Source organism: Paramormyrops kingsleyae, chromosome 9, assembly GCF_048594095.1.
Source record: "Paramormyrops kingsleyae isolate MSU_618 chromosome 9, PKINGS_0.4, whole genome shotgun sequence".
Classification (NCBI taxonomy): Eukaryota; Metazoa; Chordata; class Actinopteri; order Osteoglossiformes; family Mormyridae; genus Paramormyrops; species Paramormyrops kingsleyae.
The window spans coordinates 15,271,779-15,289,591 of record NC_132805.1 but is presented as its reverse complement, the minus strand read 5'-3'; the positions used below and the strand labels follow the sequence as shown (position 1 = coordinate 15,289,591).

The window sequence follows — 17,813 nt, the reverse complement described above, 5'->3', positions numbered from 1 at the left end:
AACTGGTTATCAGGTCCCGAGTTTTTGTGGAAGGAAAAAATTCAACTTGAACCTTTTTCGTCAAATGACCTCTTGGTTGGTGACCCAGAGGTTAACTCTCTGGGGTCGAGTATGTCGTCGGCGACATCGCGTACTTTTCGCGTCTATTTCAGTTTATATCTCGCTGAAATCTTAATGTAGAATCATGAAAAAAACGCTGGCTAAATCCGTAATCTGTCTTCTTTTCAAAACGTCCATTGTCGGAAGTATTAAAGTTTTTTTAATTAGGTTAAATCGGCAAAAAAGTAAACCTTGTCATCTTACTTTGTTTTACCTGCATCGGGGGCGTGTAGTACCGCTCTCACCCGAAGATCGCTATTCACATTCTAAATAGCCGCATTAGCGCGTATTCAAATCGCATTCGCATGGTAATTTGATTAACAGCGCAACGGTGAAACGCGATCCAGATACATCCCCTTCAGCGCCATAAAAGGGGGTTGGGGACGTGGCCAGGTGACAATGGCTCATTCATACACATGAAAGTTGCTACATATTCAATGAAAGGAGCCAGAAATAGTGACATGAGTTAGGTTTTTCTTATTTATTTATCCAAATGAATGTTGCATCTACACCATTTAGTCATCTTCATGTAGCCAAGACTTTGGTGATCAGATATCTGGGATCAAAACAAACTGCCAGCATTGCTTACTATGTACTTTTATAATGTTTCTGCAAGTGTTCCAGACTGCATTTTGCAATGTCTATACTTTGATGTCAAATTTCAAACTTAACAAAAATCTCACATATTTACAATATATATTAAAATAAAGATGAGTATAATGGCAAAACAAATATATAAGAAATAATTTATTTGCCATGAATTGAGTTTATGATATTTGAAGAAATGTGTGATCATGCCCCAGTCAGTGAATGTGTGTTTCCTACCCCTAGACCCCAGAGGGTTAAGGTAGTTCAAGCATTTGCATTAAATGTGACAGAGTGTACAGATATGTTTGATCGCCTGTCTAGATTTTCATCTTGGACAACACTCCTTAAGGTAGTGGCAAGAATTAAAAGACTGCGTTTAGAACAAAGGTGTCTTACAGATGTTGTGACTGTTAATCGCCAGGTCTCGCAGTTGTTGACTTGTCATGGTGCGGGGACAAGCCATGAGCCCCAGGTAGTGGTTAATGGTTGGGTGCAGGTTCCGAAGGAAGAGAGCCTTGAAGTTTGCATCTTCTTCCATGTCTGGCTCATTTCTGGACCCAAAATATGCCCGACGAAGGCGATTGTAGTAGACTTGGGGAGCTTCTTGTCTGTTCTGTTTAACATCGAAGGCGACGGTGATACCTTGTTCTGACTCAGGATCAGCGAACTCTCGAATCAGGGCTTTGTGTAGCAGCTTGGAGTCGGCCTTGATTCGACTGGGCTGTCGATCCAGGAAGCTGCGGAGCTCCAGACTAGATGTGATCCTGATGAGGTAGACTCTGTCCTCATTGGTCACATTGTCCAGTCTTTGGAGGTGGAAGTCGATGTCCTGGAGGTAGGCGTGAATGTCGTGGCCTCCTCTGGGATTCGGGGTGAACGTGTTGATATTCCGAGCTGCTTTATCAAGCTCCTTTGTGGTAACCCGGTGCTGGAGTAACGTTCGCTTTGGTAGGCCTGTTCCATCTGTGGTGTCTTCTCTGAGAGAGACCTTCTGGGTTCTTGGTTCCTCAAGGTCTGGTGAGGGGCAGGGAGTTACCTCGTCCCGATGAGAGATACCCGTGTGCCTTGGGAGCGACCGCACTGTTAGAGATGACGTCGGTCCCATCGCTGATTCGTAGGGTGCCTCGAATTCCAACTTCACCTCATATGCTTGCTTCAATTCCTGTCTCACCCGGTCAATCTCTTCTGCGTCCGCCCGATGTTTCATCCTGGCATCGGTGAGCTGTTCCTGGGAGCTGATCAGTTGGTGATTCATCTTGTGCAGACGTCTCTGCGCCTAGTCCAGATGGTTTTCCAGGGCCTGGATCCGACCATCCTTTTTCTTGAGCTCCTTGTGGGCTCTGTCCAGCAGGGTGTCGGCCTGGTCCAGTCTGGCTTCGAGGTTTTCTCTGGTGGCTCTGGCTTGCTGTTTTTGCTGGTCAGCTTCAGCTCTGAGCTCTTCCAGGGCATGTTGAAGGTTTTTGCTGGTGCAAAGCATTTCACCTTCTTCCGTCTCCTCCTCCTCATGGGGTGGAGAGCTTCTCTTTTGGAGTTCTTGCTCCAGATTCCCAATGTGATGCTGGGCCTGGGCGGCATCTCTCTGTGCCTCTGCCAGTAGTTGTTGGGTGTTTTCCTCCTGCTGCTTGAGTGATTGCACCCTTTGTTTGAGGCAGGACGTTTCCTCTTCGCTAATCTGCAGCCTGGCTAGGAGTTTGTGTGCGAGGGAGCCGAGTATTTTGGTTAGCTCCTTACTCCCGCATTTCTGAGTGGGTGGTGTGGCCATCAGTTCGGCGATGTCCTCCTCAAGCTGGTCAGCTCCTTTGGACCGTGTGAGATCGGCCTGACTGGGCAGGAACTCAGAAGTCACAACATCCAGCCAGGTACCCAAATCCTTCCATTGGTCAAGGGGGCTTTCTCTGTGGGACATGGTGACTCGGTCAACTGGAGGGTGATCGCAGAAATCTGTTATACTCAGGCTGGCTCTTGCCAAGGTGGGAGGCCTAACACCTAAATCTGGGCGAACAAATTAAACCAACAAAATAAAATAAAGTAGAACTGGGGCCTGTCAATGGGTAACTGGAAGGGTGTAGTGAACCACGGGAATAGTTACCCACGACAAAATAAACAAACAAAAATTGTTCCCTGGGAGAAGTTGTTGCAAGTTAGAACAGTGTGAGTTACTCTAGGGCCTGAGAGATGCCCTAGTGAGGGGGAAAGGATAAAGCCTTATCCTGGAAATTGCAGATCTGTGGCTATTGACAGTGTCAGAAGACCACAGGAGAAGTTGGGAACAGGAAATGAGAAATGACAGCTTCAAACCAATGGGACTGCATTCAAACGTAGCTTGCTGTTGCAGATCAGATTACCCCTGGGTTGGGCTCTGTTGTACAACTCTGCTTTGACCAGAAGGGGGACCACTAGCAGGTTCTGCTTTATTTGTCCCTATATGAGGTGTTGCGGTGTTAAGCTAGTCATGCAGTTAGAGAGGTTTGAACGCTGTCAGGTGTCCCTCCTGAGTAGGGCACGTCCCACAAGCTCAATCCCAGCCAAGCAGGCCCAAGTCTGGCTCCCACTCCCCTGATCCCCAGCAATGTCAACTTGGAAGGGGGTGTTCTGTACGCACAACTGAAACAACCCAGGTGGGGCTCAGCTTATCGGCTGCACTGCCTGAGACCTGAATCGACCAAGGCTGGCAAAATAGCCTTCAGGTGTCACCCACCCTAGTGAGAGTCCAAGCTAGGGCCATTCTCAGAACTCACCCTAGACGAGGTCCTCCTCAAAAGTTGTAATGACTGCCTGAGGTACCTGTCAGCCTTGCCCTTAATGAGTCAGCGGGTGCAGCCGGGCTGGCGCTCTTTTGGGCATCCAATTGCTGAGAACTCCCCTTCGGTTCTGACAAACTGTACGATCGTAAGCAGTGACAGCAGAGCCACAGGCAAGCTCAACCAACAGAGAGCGAATGGTAAGCACCCAGCACAGGAAAAGCTCAACCGGTCACGTCCAAAACCTCAATGACTCCCTGATGTGATTGTATATGTAACTGGTTTTCTGTTATTAATAATGGTTGAACTTCTATGCAAGTCTCCTTGTTGGGGGAGAGGGAGTGGATGAAAGCATAAAATGAAGTAAAACCTAAAATAAATCAAAAAGGTAAAACAGAAATCAAACCAAATTAATTGTTTCTTATTGTTTAATTGTAAACATCAGTTAGTTATGCAGCAATTACCTAATTAGATGTTAATGTGTTGTGATCTAATCGATTTGGTCTGTGGAGTTGATTCCTGCTTTCAGGCAAGAACCTGTGTGTCCAATTATGTGTGTTGGTATTACCGGTCTTGACCACTAGAGACCCAACTCAGATGTTGTTACACTACTATGGCTGACCACTAGAGACACAATTTCGAAATGGAGTGGTAGTCCTATGCCTGACCACTAGAGGCGCACTTTTGAAATGGTGTGGTAGTTCTATGCCTGACCACTGGAGGCGCAATTTCGAAATGGAGTGGTAGTTCTATGCCTGACCACTAGAGGCGCAATTTCAAAATGGAGTGGTAGTTCAATGCTTGACCACTAGAGGCGCACTTTTGAAATGGAGTGGTAGTCCTATGCCTGACCACTAGAGGCTCAATGGGACGTTGCTCCCTTTGTGGGGGGGGGGTTCCCAGGTACGTGAGCCAAAGGGGTGGGGTCACTGGTGACCCAGGAAAAAAAAAACAAATGGCGTCAGGCAGGCCTTCAGGGCTCTGACCCAAATTCTAAATAACACACACACTTGGCTCACAGCGCAAAGCGGTGTTAAACTTGCTTTGTCTAAAGCAGGCACACACATACGAGAAAGATCCTGATAGGTAGCTAAGCTATCGGTCTTATCTCAGGGAGTACAAGCGCAACAAAATTCAGGTTAGAACTCGTAACAAGAATTTCTGTTCGCTAATAGAGAGAGATCTCTGCCAGGATATATAGAAACGGAGAAACTCGTCCGAATCTATCCTGGAAACAACGCGCTATACCTGAGGATCTCGTCAGATATAGGGTTTAAGTTTACTGCAGTTTAAAACGAATGAAACCGAAAATAAAATAACCAAAAATTAAAACAAAAGAAAATAACTACTAATAATAGAAATTAAAAATAATAAGCCCGTATAATCCCGCTTAAATGCCTTCGGACTGCCGTGAGTGCAATTAATCCTCAACTTTGCAACCTGTTCACAGTAGCGCTTATTCAACTGCACATTCAGTCATAAAAAGTTTAAATTGTGTGCTCACAAAAAGTTTAAACCTTGTGCCCGCGTTCTTCCACCAATTAATGTAGGAATTATTAGCTCAGGTAAATTTTTATATCTCCACCAATATGTTTGAATTAATTAAAGTTTAATTAATTATTATTTAATGCTGATTATTAATCAATTGTTATGCAGTTGATCTTGGCAGTTGATTGCAGAGCTGCTGAGCCGATGGCACTCAGGAAGGCGCGGCGTTTGGAGCAGTGGAGTGGAGTCCCTTTAGATTCTCTCTCCTGGTGAAGCTTTGTCTTGGGTGCTGTTCTCTGTTCAGCTGGGCCTTCACCGGAGGGTTCTTGTGGGCTTCTCGTCTCCCGGGCTGATGTTCTTCTTTGGGCTGGCGGTTATTCTCTGCGCCCCTTTGTTCTGAGGTGCTAGATTTTTATGGTCTAAAGTTCATGAATAGGGATGACCAAGAATTCGACTCCTGGCCCAATGGCTGGCCATCCATTTGGCGGGCTTTCGGAAGGGGGTCTGTATCAGTCCTTTTGGGATTTATGGCCTGACTGATTCTCCCTTTACTGATGATTTTCATTAAGCTGTTATAACTTTTGATACATCCACTTTTATGGTAATCACTGACCAGATTTGGAATCAGGGGTGATTAACAATCAGTTTGACACCAAACATGCCATACCAGCTTCACAGGTACATACGCCATACCATCTGTATTAATTGATTAAACAATTAATTATTTTATCTATGTGACTGATTCACATCAGTATAGGATACAGGTGTTTTGGGTTGCACCTCAACAGATGTTACACTTTGTGCGGATATTACATCAAATATTCATATTACAAACAGCACATCTTATCCATAGATAGGTGTGGCCGTTAGTTTGTGGTAATATCAATATAAGTTGCACATCTGGAAACAACATATTTTGTTTGGTGTGGCTTATGCCAATTCATCTTCTCCAGAATGGATAAAATACACCTTAATTCAGTTCTTTTAACATAGCATGGTAGAAACAAAGAAACTTGGTAATCGTCCACCAAGATCAGATAAGGACCACAAAGGAATGTTGGAAGAGAAGGGGGGATTTTTAACAAAGCAGACTCTCTAAAAGATAGGACACATTGGTTACACTCACTTTCCAGATTCTTGTGGTATACCATGAGAACATACATACAATGGTAGCTATACCTATCTATTTATTTAAATTTATAAGTGCAAAGGGGTGAAATAGGTGATACTCCGTGAACATGGTTATAAAGGTGGCAAACAAAACACTAAGATTGTCTAAGGACACATACAAACATAACGTATCTGTATATTGAGACTAGTAGTCGTGAGTAAATCAATACACAGAGTATACAAAAGCCAAACTTAAATTAAATTTCCTTTAGGGTGTTCGTCTGTTGGGTGAGTGAGATGTAAGGCAGAGTGTATGTGGAGGGGGTTGTGTGCCAAGTGGAGGGACCCCTGTCCGTGAAGTCCACTCTGCTTGTCTGTAGGTCCCTAAATCTTTGGGCAATAAAAGTTGGAGTGCTAGCCTCCCTGGTTATCTGTGTGTGTGTGCTTGTGTGTGTAACACCCCTTTGGTGCCTCTCGTACCAGGCTCAGCCTTGTCTCAGGCCACCTGGAATTTAGGCCCTGTGATATGTGCATGTGTGATCCTACAGAAAGCTTGTCCTGAGCATAGAATGTGCAAAAGCAGACATGGGTCTTCCGGTTGTGGTTGCAAAGAAGGGTCATTTGTCTGTCAATATAAAATGAAAGCAGCTGCGTCTGCTTTTTGGAGAACTTCTCAGAACTGTCTGTGGAGAGTCTCCCCGAGCTCGCATAGAAAGATATCTCAATAAATGAAACCTAGCTAAACCATTGGACTCATCTGTTCCTTCCTACCTCCAAATTTCCATAACATCCCCCACAGTCAGGATTTTTCTAACGGCAAAAAAATGTGCAAAAAAACTCAGCACAAGCAATAGACTGGTCATACATCTTTCGTTCTCTTGTTTGTCTTTGTCAGACGTGACCTTCTGGTATTTTGCTAAGAAACACCACAGAAAAGAAGTTCTCTCTCGTTACGTACCTCAAAAATCAGGGGAGAGCGCGAACGCAGTCCCCCACTACCAGAAATTATGCAGTCGAGATTCCCACATTTGGGGAATTCGCAGGAGTCAGCACAGCCGCAGTGCAATGGCTGGGCCTCACCCTGGGTGAAACACCTTTGTGATCATGGTATCTCCCCTGCCAGGTAAGTATGAGTTGCGCGAAGGCCATGTGACCCTGTTGTCCTACTCACCTGCCTACTCTGGGTCGCAGTGGGAAGGTAAAGCGTTGACTCCCATAATCCTCTGCGCAGACATTCTCTGTGTGTGAGTGATACAGTTCAATGATTCTTTTTCCTTCCAAACACTTGCAATGACTTTTCCGTGGTAACCTTTAGTTTCCTCTCTGCGTTTCTTTGGTTTCACCTTCTGCCGAGGTCAGGAATTTTCTAAAGACACATTTGGGAAAATGCACTCTCCCGCACTGTTTTCTCTGCGTTCTCACAGCCTCGACAGATGTACGGCCGTCTCGCCGACCGTATCTGGCGGCTTGACGTCTGAAATGCATGATGAAATGTTCCACAGAAGAGACCAGCTGAGTACCCATTGCTCTGTCATGCTTAATATGAGAAGGAGCAAGAGCTCTAATCTGGGCTGAGCCTGAGGATAGAAGAAAAGTTGCAAGAGACTAAGACTTTAGACTTTCAACTGGATTATATGGCTCTGGCTCAGGTAAGACTGCTCTCACAGCTCAGCCTACCCTACCAGCAGTCTGCTCTGAATACAGCAAATGCTTTTTTGAAGCAAAGAGGAACGAGACTCTTTACCCTTTAATAAGAACCTGCGAGCCACAGCATGCTTACATTTTCCTCTCATCACCTGCTCATCCAGCAAACATACTGCATTCAGTAAGAAAGGCACCTGGAGATACATGCAGTTTCATCAGTCATGGTGCTCAGCCTACCACAGGCATGCTCAGATTAAATTCACCCTGAGAACCACGTGCAAAAAAAACTTAGCAGAAGCAACAGACTGCTCATACGTCTTTCGCTCTCTTGTTTGTCTTTGTCAGACGTGACCTTCTTGCGTTTTGCTAAGAAACGCCACAGAAAAGAAGTTCTCTCTCGTTACGTACCTCAAAAATCAGGGGAGAGCGCGAACGCAGTCCCCCACTACCAGAAATTATGCAGTCGAGATTCCCACATTTGGGGAATTCGCAGGAGTCAGCACAGCCGCAGTGCAATGGCTAGGCCTCACCCTGGGTAAACCACCTTCGTGATCATGGTATCTCCCCTGCCAGGTAAGTATGAGTTGAGCGAAGGCCATGTGACCCTGTTGTCCTACTCACCTGCCTACTCTGGTTCGCAGTGGGAAGGTAAAGCGTTGACTCCCATAATCCTCTGCGCAGACATTCTCTGTATGCGAGTGATACAGTTCAATGATTCTTTTTCCTTACAAACTCTTGCAATGACTTTTCCGTGGTAACCTTTAGTTTCGTCTCTGCGTTTCTTTGGTTTCACCTTCTGCCGAGGTCAGGAATTTTCTAAAGACACATTTGGGAAAATGCACTCTCCCGCACTGTTTTCTCTGCGTTCTCACAGCCTCGACAGATGTACGGCCGTCTCGCCGACCGTATCTGGCGGCTTGACGTCTGAAATGCATGATGAAATGTTCCACAGAAGAGACCAGCTGAGTACCCATTGCTCTGTCATGCTTAATATGAGAAGGAGCAAGAGCTCTAATCTGGGCTGAGCCTGAGGATAGAAGAAAAGTTGCAAGAGACTAAGACTTTAGACTTTCAACTGGATTATATGGCTCTGGCTCAGGTAAGACTGCTCTCACAGCTCAGCCTACCCTACCAGCAGTCTGCTCTGAATACAGTGAGGGGTTAATCATATTATAATTTTCTTTCTGATTCTAAAAATATGACTAACATAATGAAGACAGCAGATTTGGGAAAACAATACTAGCTTGATAGGACGGGGTGATCTCACCCCACCCAGTTTGGAGAATTTGGGAACTGACGGTACGCCAGCAGGTCAGGACGACCTGGCCCGAGACACGAGGAAAACAGGAACCCACCATAGAATGGATACTTATTTTTGTTTATGCTTAACAAAAGAGGGAAACACGTACTTACTAATCCATTAGGAACATGTACTCACTGGCTAAACTAGAGCAAATGTTAAGAAGTGTTGTAGTCACGCGAAGGGAAAGTTACCGAGAAGGGGAGGGGGCGACACCCCAGAAGGCCTATAAGGGGACAGACCTGAGACTTGTAAATTGAGCATCTTGTTGTACATGCTGAATGTATGTCAGATAGTCGCTCCCAGCTTGCAACCTGATAGAGAATAAACTGGTAACTTGCAATTACTCCTCGACTGTGCTGTGAATCTCTTCTCATCAACGGACCCGGCGGAGTTTGACTCCAACAATTTGGGGGCTCGTCCGGGATGAGCAGGAGATTCTCCAGGATTCAGCTAAAGTGACGTCGCCTACTAGGACACCGAAAACTGTGGGCCCGAGTGAGAGAGGTGAGCAGAGCCGGTTAAGCCGAAGTCTGCATATTGGAAATTTCAAATTGAGCAGTTTGAAGTGTCCAGTGGCTCGTCTGTAAATTAGCACGGGGAGGGGGCTGCGGGTGCCAGAGTTTTATGGTGTTTATGTATTGCGTCTGTGGTGTATGCATTGTGCTGTGGGAAAGCAGGCAGCGAGAGAGTGTGTGAGAATAAGGAACGGAGGGTTTGGAACCCTGCCGGAGAATAAGGAACGGAGGGTTTGGAACCCTGCCGGAGAATAAGGAACGGAGGGTTTGGAACCCTGCCGGAGAATAGGACCTTAAGGAGCGGAGGGTCTGGGACCCCCGCGTGTCCTAGGTGTGGCGACCCCCCCTACTTGTTGACGAGCGATAGGGAAGCTGGGTGTGAAACCCGGGGAATTAGGGACCCCCCGAACTCAAGATAGGCAAGAGGGAAAAGGTCCTAGCTCTAAAAAATATGTGAGAGAATGAGAAGGATGAATTAAAGCTATTTGTGCTGTTGTGCTGATTTGGATGTGAGCGGCGCTGTGAGAGGGGGAGACACGGCAGCGGCTACGTGTGAATGAAGGCTCAGTGTGTGTGCAATTGTTGTTTCATGTATTGGTGGTGTTTAATGGTAGGACATTCCAGGATAATAAAAAGGTGTAATAAGTGTGGTTGGGTGAATCCACACCCAGAGGCAGAAGCACTGTTAGGAGAAAAACCCTATAAAAATTATATAAAAAACAATAAATAAGTAAATTAAATTATAAATAAATAAAGGAGAGATAAAAAATAGGGGATAATATACTAAAAATATTAACACTAATAATAATAACAAAACTAACCTTAACATACTTGGCCCTAGTAGAATGGATCACGAGTTTGATCGAGAGTTAGATGATGGAGGATGGGCACCTCCTCAAACTAAAGCGTGGAAGCCCCTACTACGGCAGATTCAGGTGGTGAAGGGCGCAGTGATAGGGGCATGTAGGGAAAAAGATAAGGAGAAGGAGGTGACGGATGCATGGCACCGCATGTGTGAGGCGGTTCGGAGTGCTGGAAGTCAACTGGAGGACAAGTCCTCTCTAGGAGAAATATTGTGGAAAAAAGAGAGAGAGCAGGCTAGTCTGAGGGATGAAGCAGCGCGTAAGAGGGCGACTGCCGCTCGGATTAAAAAGGGGAAATTGAAGACCGAGGTAGAAAAATATGAGAGGGAAAGGAGAGAGTGGTCGAGGTTGGCGCTATTTTGGCAAGGGACAGATCACCTCCACAGAGATAAGTCACCCTCTCCTGCAGGACATACCCAGATCTGTGGTGGGGGTCCTCCTCCGGCGTATGTGGGCCGGGGGGTGCTCCCAACGTACAGTGCAGTTCCAACTTCAGCCAGGGGAGGGCCCCCTCTGGCTCAGACAGTATCCACACAAGCAGGCAGCAGAGGAAGGGATAGCTGAGACAATAGATGGCCTCCTACAGGCGGGGGTGTTGGAGCTTTCCACTTCTCAGTGGAACACCCCAATTTTCCCGGTGGAAAAAGCCGGGACAGGAAAGTATCGAATGGCCCATGATTTGCGTGCCATAAATAACCTCCTGCTGACCCCCACTGTTCCAGTCCCGAACCCATATGTAGCCCTAACTAATCTGACTCCACAACAGAAATGGTTCACATGCATAGACTTGGCAAATGCTTTTTTCTGTTTGCCCCTGGTAGAGGAGTGTAGGGATATATTCTCTTTTACTTACAGGGGCTGTCAGTTGCGGTATACCCGCCTCCCTCAAGGGTTTGCTCTTTCTCCAGGTATTTTTAATCAGGTTTTAAAGCAGGCTTTGCAGGGATGTCCTCTCCCGGACGGTGTCACCCTCGTCCAATACGTTGATGATCTCCTGATTGCTGCCCCAACATCAGAGGCGGCCCTACAGGCCACCCAGTCAGTGCTGCTCCGACTCTCGGAAAAAGGGTTTAAGGTCAGTAAAGACAAATTGCAGGTTGCGCGGACGGTGGTGTCTTTTTTAGGACGAATGTTGTCCAGCGCAGGCACAGGTCTCTCCCCAGCTCATCGTTCAGCTATCCTGCATCACCCAAAACCCACTACAGTAAAAGATATGTTGTCCTTTTTAGGTCTTACAGGGTACAGTCGCACTTACATTCCAGATTACACGGGGCTCACACAGCCCCTGAGGGCTCTGGTCCGAGAGCATGGCCTACGTCGCCTCAGTGCATCCCTCAATTGGGACCAGGCGTCAGAGGAGGCTTTTATAATCTTAAAGCAAAGACTGGCCCAGGCGGCAGACCTGGCCCTCCCAGATTACTTGCTCCCGTTCCATTTGGATGTTTCTGAAACGGGTGACGTTGTGAACGCCATCCTGTTTCAGAAAAAAGGGGGAGAAAGGAGAGTGCTGATGTACGTCAGTGTAAAACTTGACACTGCAGAAAAAAGACACCCTGCATGCACAAGGCACGCAGCAGGAGTGGCCAAAATTATTCAGAAAACAGCACATATAGTAATGGGACACGCGCTGTATATTTTGACCTCGCACAGCGTGGTGGCCTATGTAAACTCACAAACGTTTACCATGACATCACTCAGGCAGCAGAGACTTAGTAAAATACTAGAAGCACCTAATCTGAATTTTTCCCATGAAGGAATTAACATGGCCGACCGGATGAGCGGGGGAGAACCACATGTGTGTGAGTACCGGGTTCAGAAAGAAGAAAAGGTGAGGCTGGATTTGGAAGCAGAAAAAATAGAGGGGACGGAAGACTGGTTCACAGATGGGTGTTGTTTTAGAACAGACATAGGAGGATTGCAGGCAGGATACGCAGTCGTGGCCAGACAGGGTCAAGACTACGTGACCTTGAAGGCAGAAAGGCTGGAAGGAACCCAGTCAGCTCAAAGGGCAGAAGTGATAGCCGTGATTGAGGCGCTAAAATTAGCAGACGGAAAAGAAGTCACAATATACTCAGACTCAGAATACGCGGTAGGCGCAGTGCATGTGGAACTTAGCCAATGGCTGAGAGCAGGATTTTTGACTGCGGGAAACAAGCCAATAAAACACGAAGCAGAGATGAAAGAGCTGGCAGAAGCCCTAATGCTTCCTAAAAAAGTAGCAGTAGTAAAATGCAAGGGCCATGAAGGGTCAGGAACAATGGTAGCACAGGGAAATCAGGTAGCAGATGAGGAAGCAAAGAGGGCAGCAGGATACCAGGTGACCAAACAGATGGTCACGGTAGAGGAGGAAGTTAGGCTGAGTGACAGACTAACCCTAGAGAAAGTGAAGCAAGAGCAGGACAAAGCCTCTCCAGAGGAGAAAACTATGTGGCTCGAAAAAGGGGGATGCAAAGAGGGGGGGCTGTGGCAGAATAATGAAGGAAAACCAGCTCTTCCTCCCGGCATTCGTCAGACGATTTTTGCAGAGGCTCACGGGGTTGGTCATGGTCACCATCTACAATGGTTCCTGTGACACCATTATCGGGCATTTGCCCCGTTCGGGTCTCTATTGGTTCTGTGGACGTGATAAGTTATTTGTTAGGATGCCTCTCAGCGGCCAAGGGACGTGTGCCATGGTGAGACTAGGGGCGCCGTTAGTTCTGATAGGAGGACGCCCCGATACTTTGGTCTTCGGCACTGCCGCACCTACGGCAGCACAGCAAAGGTGTGTCTTTACTAGACGCAGACGGGGGGCTTCCAATTTTGACCCCACGGTGGATTCCCCAACATACATAGACGCCATAGGAATACCGAGGGGAGTGCCAGATGAGTTTAAATTAGCCGATCAGGTAGCCGCGGGATTCGAGAACCTTCCCATTGTGGCGGCTTTATTCCCCATCACCCCCAACAAAAATGTGGATCGTATTAACTATGTTCATTATAATGTTTTGCGCCTCTCAAATTTAACTAGAGACGCAGTGGCGGGCCTGGCGGAACAGTTAGGTCCGACCTCTCTGATGGCCGTGCAGAACAGGATGGCACTAGACATGTTACTAGCCGAAAAGGGGGGGGTGTGCGCGATGTTCGGGGAAGTTTGTTGTACTTATATCCCTAATAACACCGCACCAGACGGCTCCGTGACCAGGGCACTTGAGGGTCTCCGGACCCTCTCCAAAACGATGCATGACCACTCCGGGATTTCTGACCTCTGGGATGACTGGCTGACCTCCGTGTTTGGTAAATGGAAAGGTTTGATGGCTTCGATGTTAATATCCATTGCTACTTTTACTGCTATGATAGTTACTTGTGGATGTTGCTGTATTCCTTGTATACGCGCACTGTCAGTTCGCCTTATTACCACTGCGATAGAGAAGCGAGATAGCCCCCATGTGCCGATGATGCCTCTCCTGCCTACCAAGCAGGACGAAGGGGGTACTCTTCTTGTGGAGACCGATTTTTCTCGCCTGTAAGGGGATCTCTTAGCAGGAATAAAAATGATAAATGAGTAAAATAATCAAAAAAAAAAAAAAAACAGGGTGATCTCCTTTCGGAGATCAAAAGGGGGAAATTGAGGGGTTAATCATATTATAATTTTCTTTCTGATTCTAAAAATATGACTAACATAATGAAGACAGCAGATTTGGGAAAACAATACTAGCTTGATAGGACGGGGTGATCTCACCCCACCCAGTTTGGAGAATTTGGGAACTGACGGTACGCCAGCAGGTCAGGACGACCTGGCCCGAGACACGAGGAAAACAGGAACCCACCATAGAATGGATACTTATTTTTGTTTATGCTTAACAAAAGAGGGAAACACGTACTTACTAATCCATTAGGAACATGTACTCACTGGCTAAACTAGAGCAAATGTTAAGAAGTGTTGTAGTCACGCGAAGGGAAAGTTACCGAGAAGGGGAGGGGGCGACACCCCAGAAGGCCTATAAGGGGACAGACCTGAGACTTGTAAATTGAGCATCTTGTTGTACATGCTGAATGTATGTCAGATAGTCGCTCCCAGCTTGCAACCTGATAGAGAATAAACTGGTAACTTGCAATTACTCCTCGACTGTGCTGTGAATCTCTTCTCATCAACGGACCCGGCGGAGTTTGACTCCAACAACAGCAAATGCTTTTTTGAAGCAAAGAGGAACGAGACTCTTTACCCTTTAATAAGAACCTGCGAGCCACAGCATGCTTACATTTTCCTCTCATCACCTGCTCATCCAACAAACATACTGCGTTCAGTAAGAAAGGCACCTGGAGATACATGCAGTTTCATCAGTCATGGTGCTCAGCCTACCACAGGCATGCTCAGATTAAATTCACCCTGAGAACCACGTGCAAAAAAAATTAGCAGAAGCAATAGACTGCTCACGTCTTTCGCTCTCTTGTTTGTCTTTGTCAGACGTGACCTTCTTGCGTTTTGCTAAAAAACGCCACAGAGAGAAAATGCTCAGATTAAATTCACCCTGAGAACCACATGCAAAAAAACTTAGCAGAAGCAACAGACTGCTCATACGTCTTTTGCTCTCTTGTTTGTCTTTGTCAGACGTGACCTTCTTGCGTTTTGCTAAGAAACGCCACAGAAAAGAAGTTCTCTCTCGTTACGTACCTCAAAAATCCGGGGAGAGCGCGAACGCAGTCCCCCACTACCAGAAATTATGCAGTCGAGATTCCCACATTTGGGGAATTCGCAGGAGTCAGCACAGCCGCAGTGCAATGGCTGGGCCTCACCCTGGGTGAACCACCTTCGTGATCATGGTATCTCCCCTGCCAGGTAAGTATGAGTTGAGCGAAGGCCATGTGACCCTGTTGTCCTACTCACCTGCCTACTCTGGGTTGCAGTGGGAAGGTAAAGCGTTGACTCCCATAATCCTCTGCGCAGACATTCTCTGTATGCGAGTGATACAGTTCAATGATTCTTTTTCCTTACAAACTCTTGCAATGACTTTTCCGTGGTAACCTTTAGTTTCGTCTCTGCGTTTCTTTGGTTTCACCTTCTGCCGAGGTCAGGAATTTTCTAAAGACACATTTGGGAAAATGCACTCTCCCGCACTGTTTTCTCTGCGTTCTCACAGCCTCGACAGATGTACGGCCGTCTCACCGACCGTATCTGGCGGCTTGACGTCTGAAATGCATGATGAAATGTTCCACAGAAGAGACCAGCTGAGTACCCATTGCTCTGTCATGCTTAATATGAGAAGGAGCAAGAGCTCTAATCTGGGCTGAGCCTGAGGATAGAAGAAAAGTTGCAAGAGACTAAGACTTTAGACTTTCAACTGGATTATATGGCTCTGGCTCAGGTAAGACTGCTCTCACAGCTCAGCCTACCCTACCAGCAGTCTGCTCTGAATACAGCAAATGCTTTTTTGAAGCAAAGAGGAACGAGACTCTTTACCCTTTAATAAGAACCTGCGAGCCACAGCATGCTTACATTTTCCTCTCATCACCTGCTCATCCAACAAACATACTGCGTTCAGTAAGAAAGGCACCTGGAGATACATGCAGTTTCATCAGTCATGGTGCTCAGCCTACCACAAGCATGCTCCGATTAAATTCACCCTGAGAACCACGTGCAAAAAAACTTAGCAGAAGCAACAGACTGCTCACGTCTTTCGCTCTCTTGTTTGTCTTTGTCAGACGTGACCTTCTTGCGTTTTGCTAAGAAACGCCACAGAAAAGAAGTTCTCACTCGTTACGTACCTCAAAAATCAGGGGAGAGCACGAACGCAGTCCCCCACTACCAGAAATTATGCAGTCGAGATTCCCACATTTGGGGAATTCGCAGGAGTCAGCACAGCCGCAGTGCAATGGCTGGGCCTCACCCTGGGTGAACCACCTTCGTGATCATGGTATCTCCCCTGCCAGGTAAGTATGAGTTGAGCGAAGGCCATGTGACCCTGTTGTCCTACTCACCTGCCTACTCTGGGTCGCAGTGGGAAGGTAAAGCGTTGACTCCCATAATCCTCTGCGCAGACATTCTCTGTATGCGAGTGATACAGTTCAATGATTCTTTTTCCTTCCAAACACCTGCAATGACTTTTCCGTGGTAACCTTTAGTTTCGTCTCTGCGTTTCTTTGGTTTCACCTTCTGCCGAGGTCAGGAATTTTCTAAAGACACATTTGGGAAAATGCACTCTCCCGCACTGTTTTCTCTGCGTTCTCACAGCCTCGACAGATGTACGGCCGTCTCGCCGACCGTATCTGGTGGCTTGACGTCTGAAATGCATGATGAAATGTTCCACAGAAGAGACCAGCTGAGTACCCATTGCTCTGTCATGCTTAATATGAGAAGGAGCAAGAGCTCTAATCTGGGCTGAGCCTGAGGATAGAAGAAAAGTTGCAAGAGACTAAGACTTTAGACTTTCAACTGGATTATATGGCTCTGGCTCAGGTAAGACTGCTCTCACAGCTCAGCCTACCCTACCAGCAGTCTGCTCTGAATACAGCAAATGCTTTTTTGAAGCAAAGAGGAACGAGACTCTTTACCCTTTAATAAGAACCTGCGAGCCACAGCATGCTTACATTTTCCTCTCATCACCTGCTCATCCAACAAACATACTGCGTTCAGTAAGAAAGGCACCTGGAAATACATGCAGTTTCATCAGTCATGGTGCTCAGCCTACCACAGGCATGCTCCGATTAAATTCACCCTGAGAACCACGTGCAAAAAAACTTAGCAGAAGCAACAGACTGCTCATACGTCTTTCGCTCTCTTGTTTGTCTTTGTCAGACGTGACCTTCTTGCGTTTTGCTAAGAAACGCCACAGAAAAGAAGTTCTCTCTCGTTACGTACCTCAAAAATCAGGGGAGAGCGCGAACGCAGTCCCCCACTACCAGAAATTATGCAGTCGAGATTCCCACATTTGGGGAATTCGCAGGAGTCAGCACAGCCGCAGTGCAATGGCTGGGCCTCACCCTGGGTGAACCACCTTCGTGATCATGGTATCTCCCCTGCCAGGTAAGTATGAGTTGAGCGAAGGTCATGTGACCCTGTTGTCCTACTCACCTGCCTACTCTGGGTCGCAGTGGGAAGGTAAAGCGTTGACTCCCATAATCCTCTGCGCAGACATTCTCTGTATGCGAGTGATACAGTTCAATGATTCTTTTTCCTTCCAAACACTTGCAATGACTTTTCCGTGGTAACCTTTAGTTTCGTCTCTGCGTTTCTTTGGTTTCACTTTCTGCCGAGGTCAGGAATTTTCTAAAGACACATTTGGGAAAATGCACTCTCCCGCACTGTTTTCTCTGCGTTCTCACAGCCTCGACAGATGTACGGCCGTCTCGCCGACCGTATCTGGCGGCTTGACGTCTGAAATGCATGATGAAATGTTCCACAGAAGAGACCAGCTGAGTACCCATTGCTCTGTCATGCTTAATATGAGAAGGAGCAAGAGCTCTAATCTGGGCTGAGCCTGAG

General features: G+C 46.9%; 5 non-coding genes across 5 annotated transcripts; all 5 read right to left on the bottom strand.

Annotated features, from left to right (window-relative positions):
- Nucleotides 1-6,993: 6,993 nt before the first annotated feature.
- LOC140592892 (U1 spliceosomal RNA) lies at nucleotides 6,994-7,157 on the bottom strand. The gene has a single exon (XR_011993344.1). It is a non-coding gene; the product is annotated as a U1 spliceosomal RNA (small nuclear RNA).
- A 930-nt stretch (nucleotides 7,158-8,087) lies between these two features.
- Nucleotides 8,088-8,251, bottom strand: LOC140592830 (U1 spliceosomal RNA). The gene has a single exon (XR_011993283.1). It is a non-coding gene; the product is annotated as a U1 spliceosomal RNA (small nuclear RNA).
- Nucleotides 8,252-15,014: 6,763 nt separating this feature from the next.
- On the bottom strand, nucleotides 15,015-15,178 carry LOC140592809 (U1 spliceosomal RNA). Its single transcript, XR_011993262.1, has one exon. It is a non-coding gene; the product is annotated as a U1 spliceosomal RNA (small nuclear RNA).
- A 927-nt stretch (nucleotides 15,179-16,105) lies between these two features.
- LOC140592867 (U1 spliceosomal RNA) lies at nucleotides 16,106-16,269 on the bottom strand. The gene has a single exon (XR_011993319.1). It is a non-coding gene; the product is annotated as a U1 spliceosomal RNA (small nuclear RNA).
- Nucleotides 16,270-17,198: 929 nt separating this feature from the next.
- On the bottom strand, nucleotides 17,199-17,362 carry LOC140592800 (U1 spliceosomal RNA). The gene has a single exon (XR_011993253.1). It is a non-coding gene; the product is annotated as a U1 spliceosomal RNA (small nuclear RNA).
- Nucleotides 17,363-17,813: the final 451 nt, after the last annotated feature.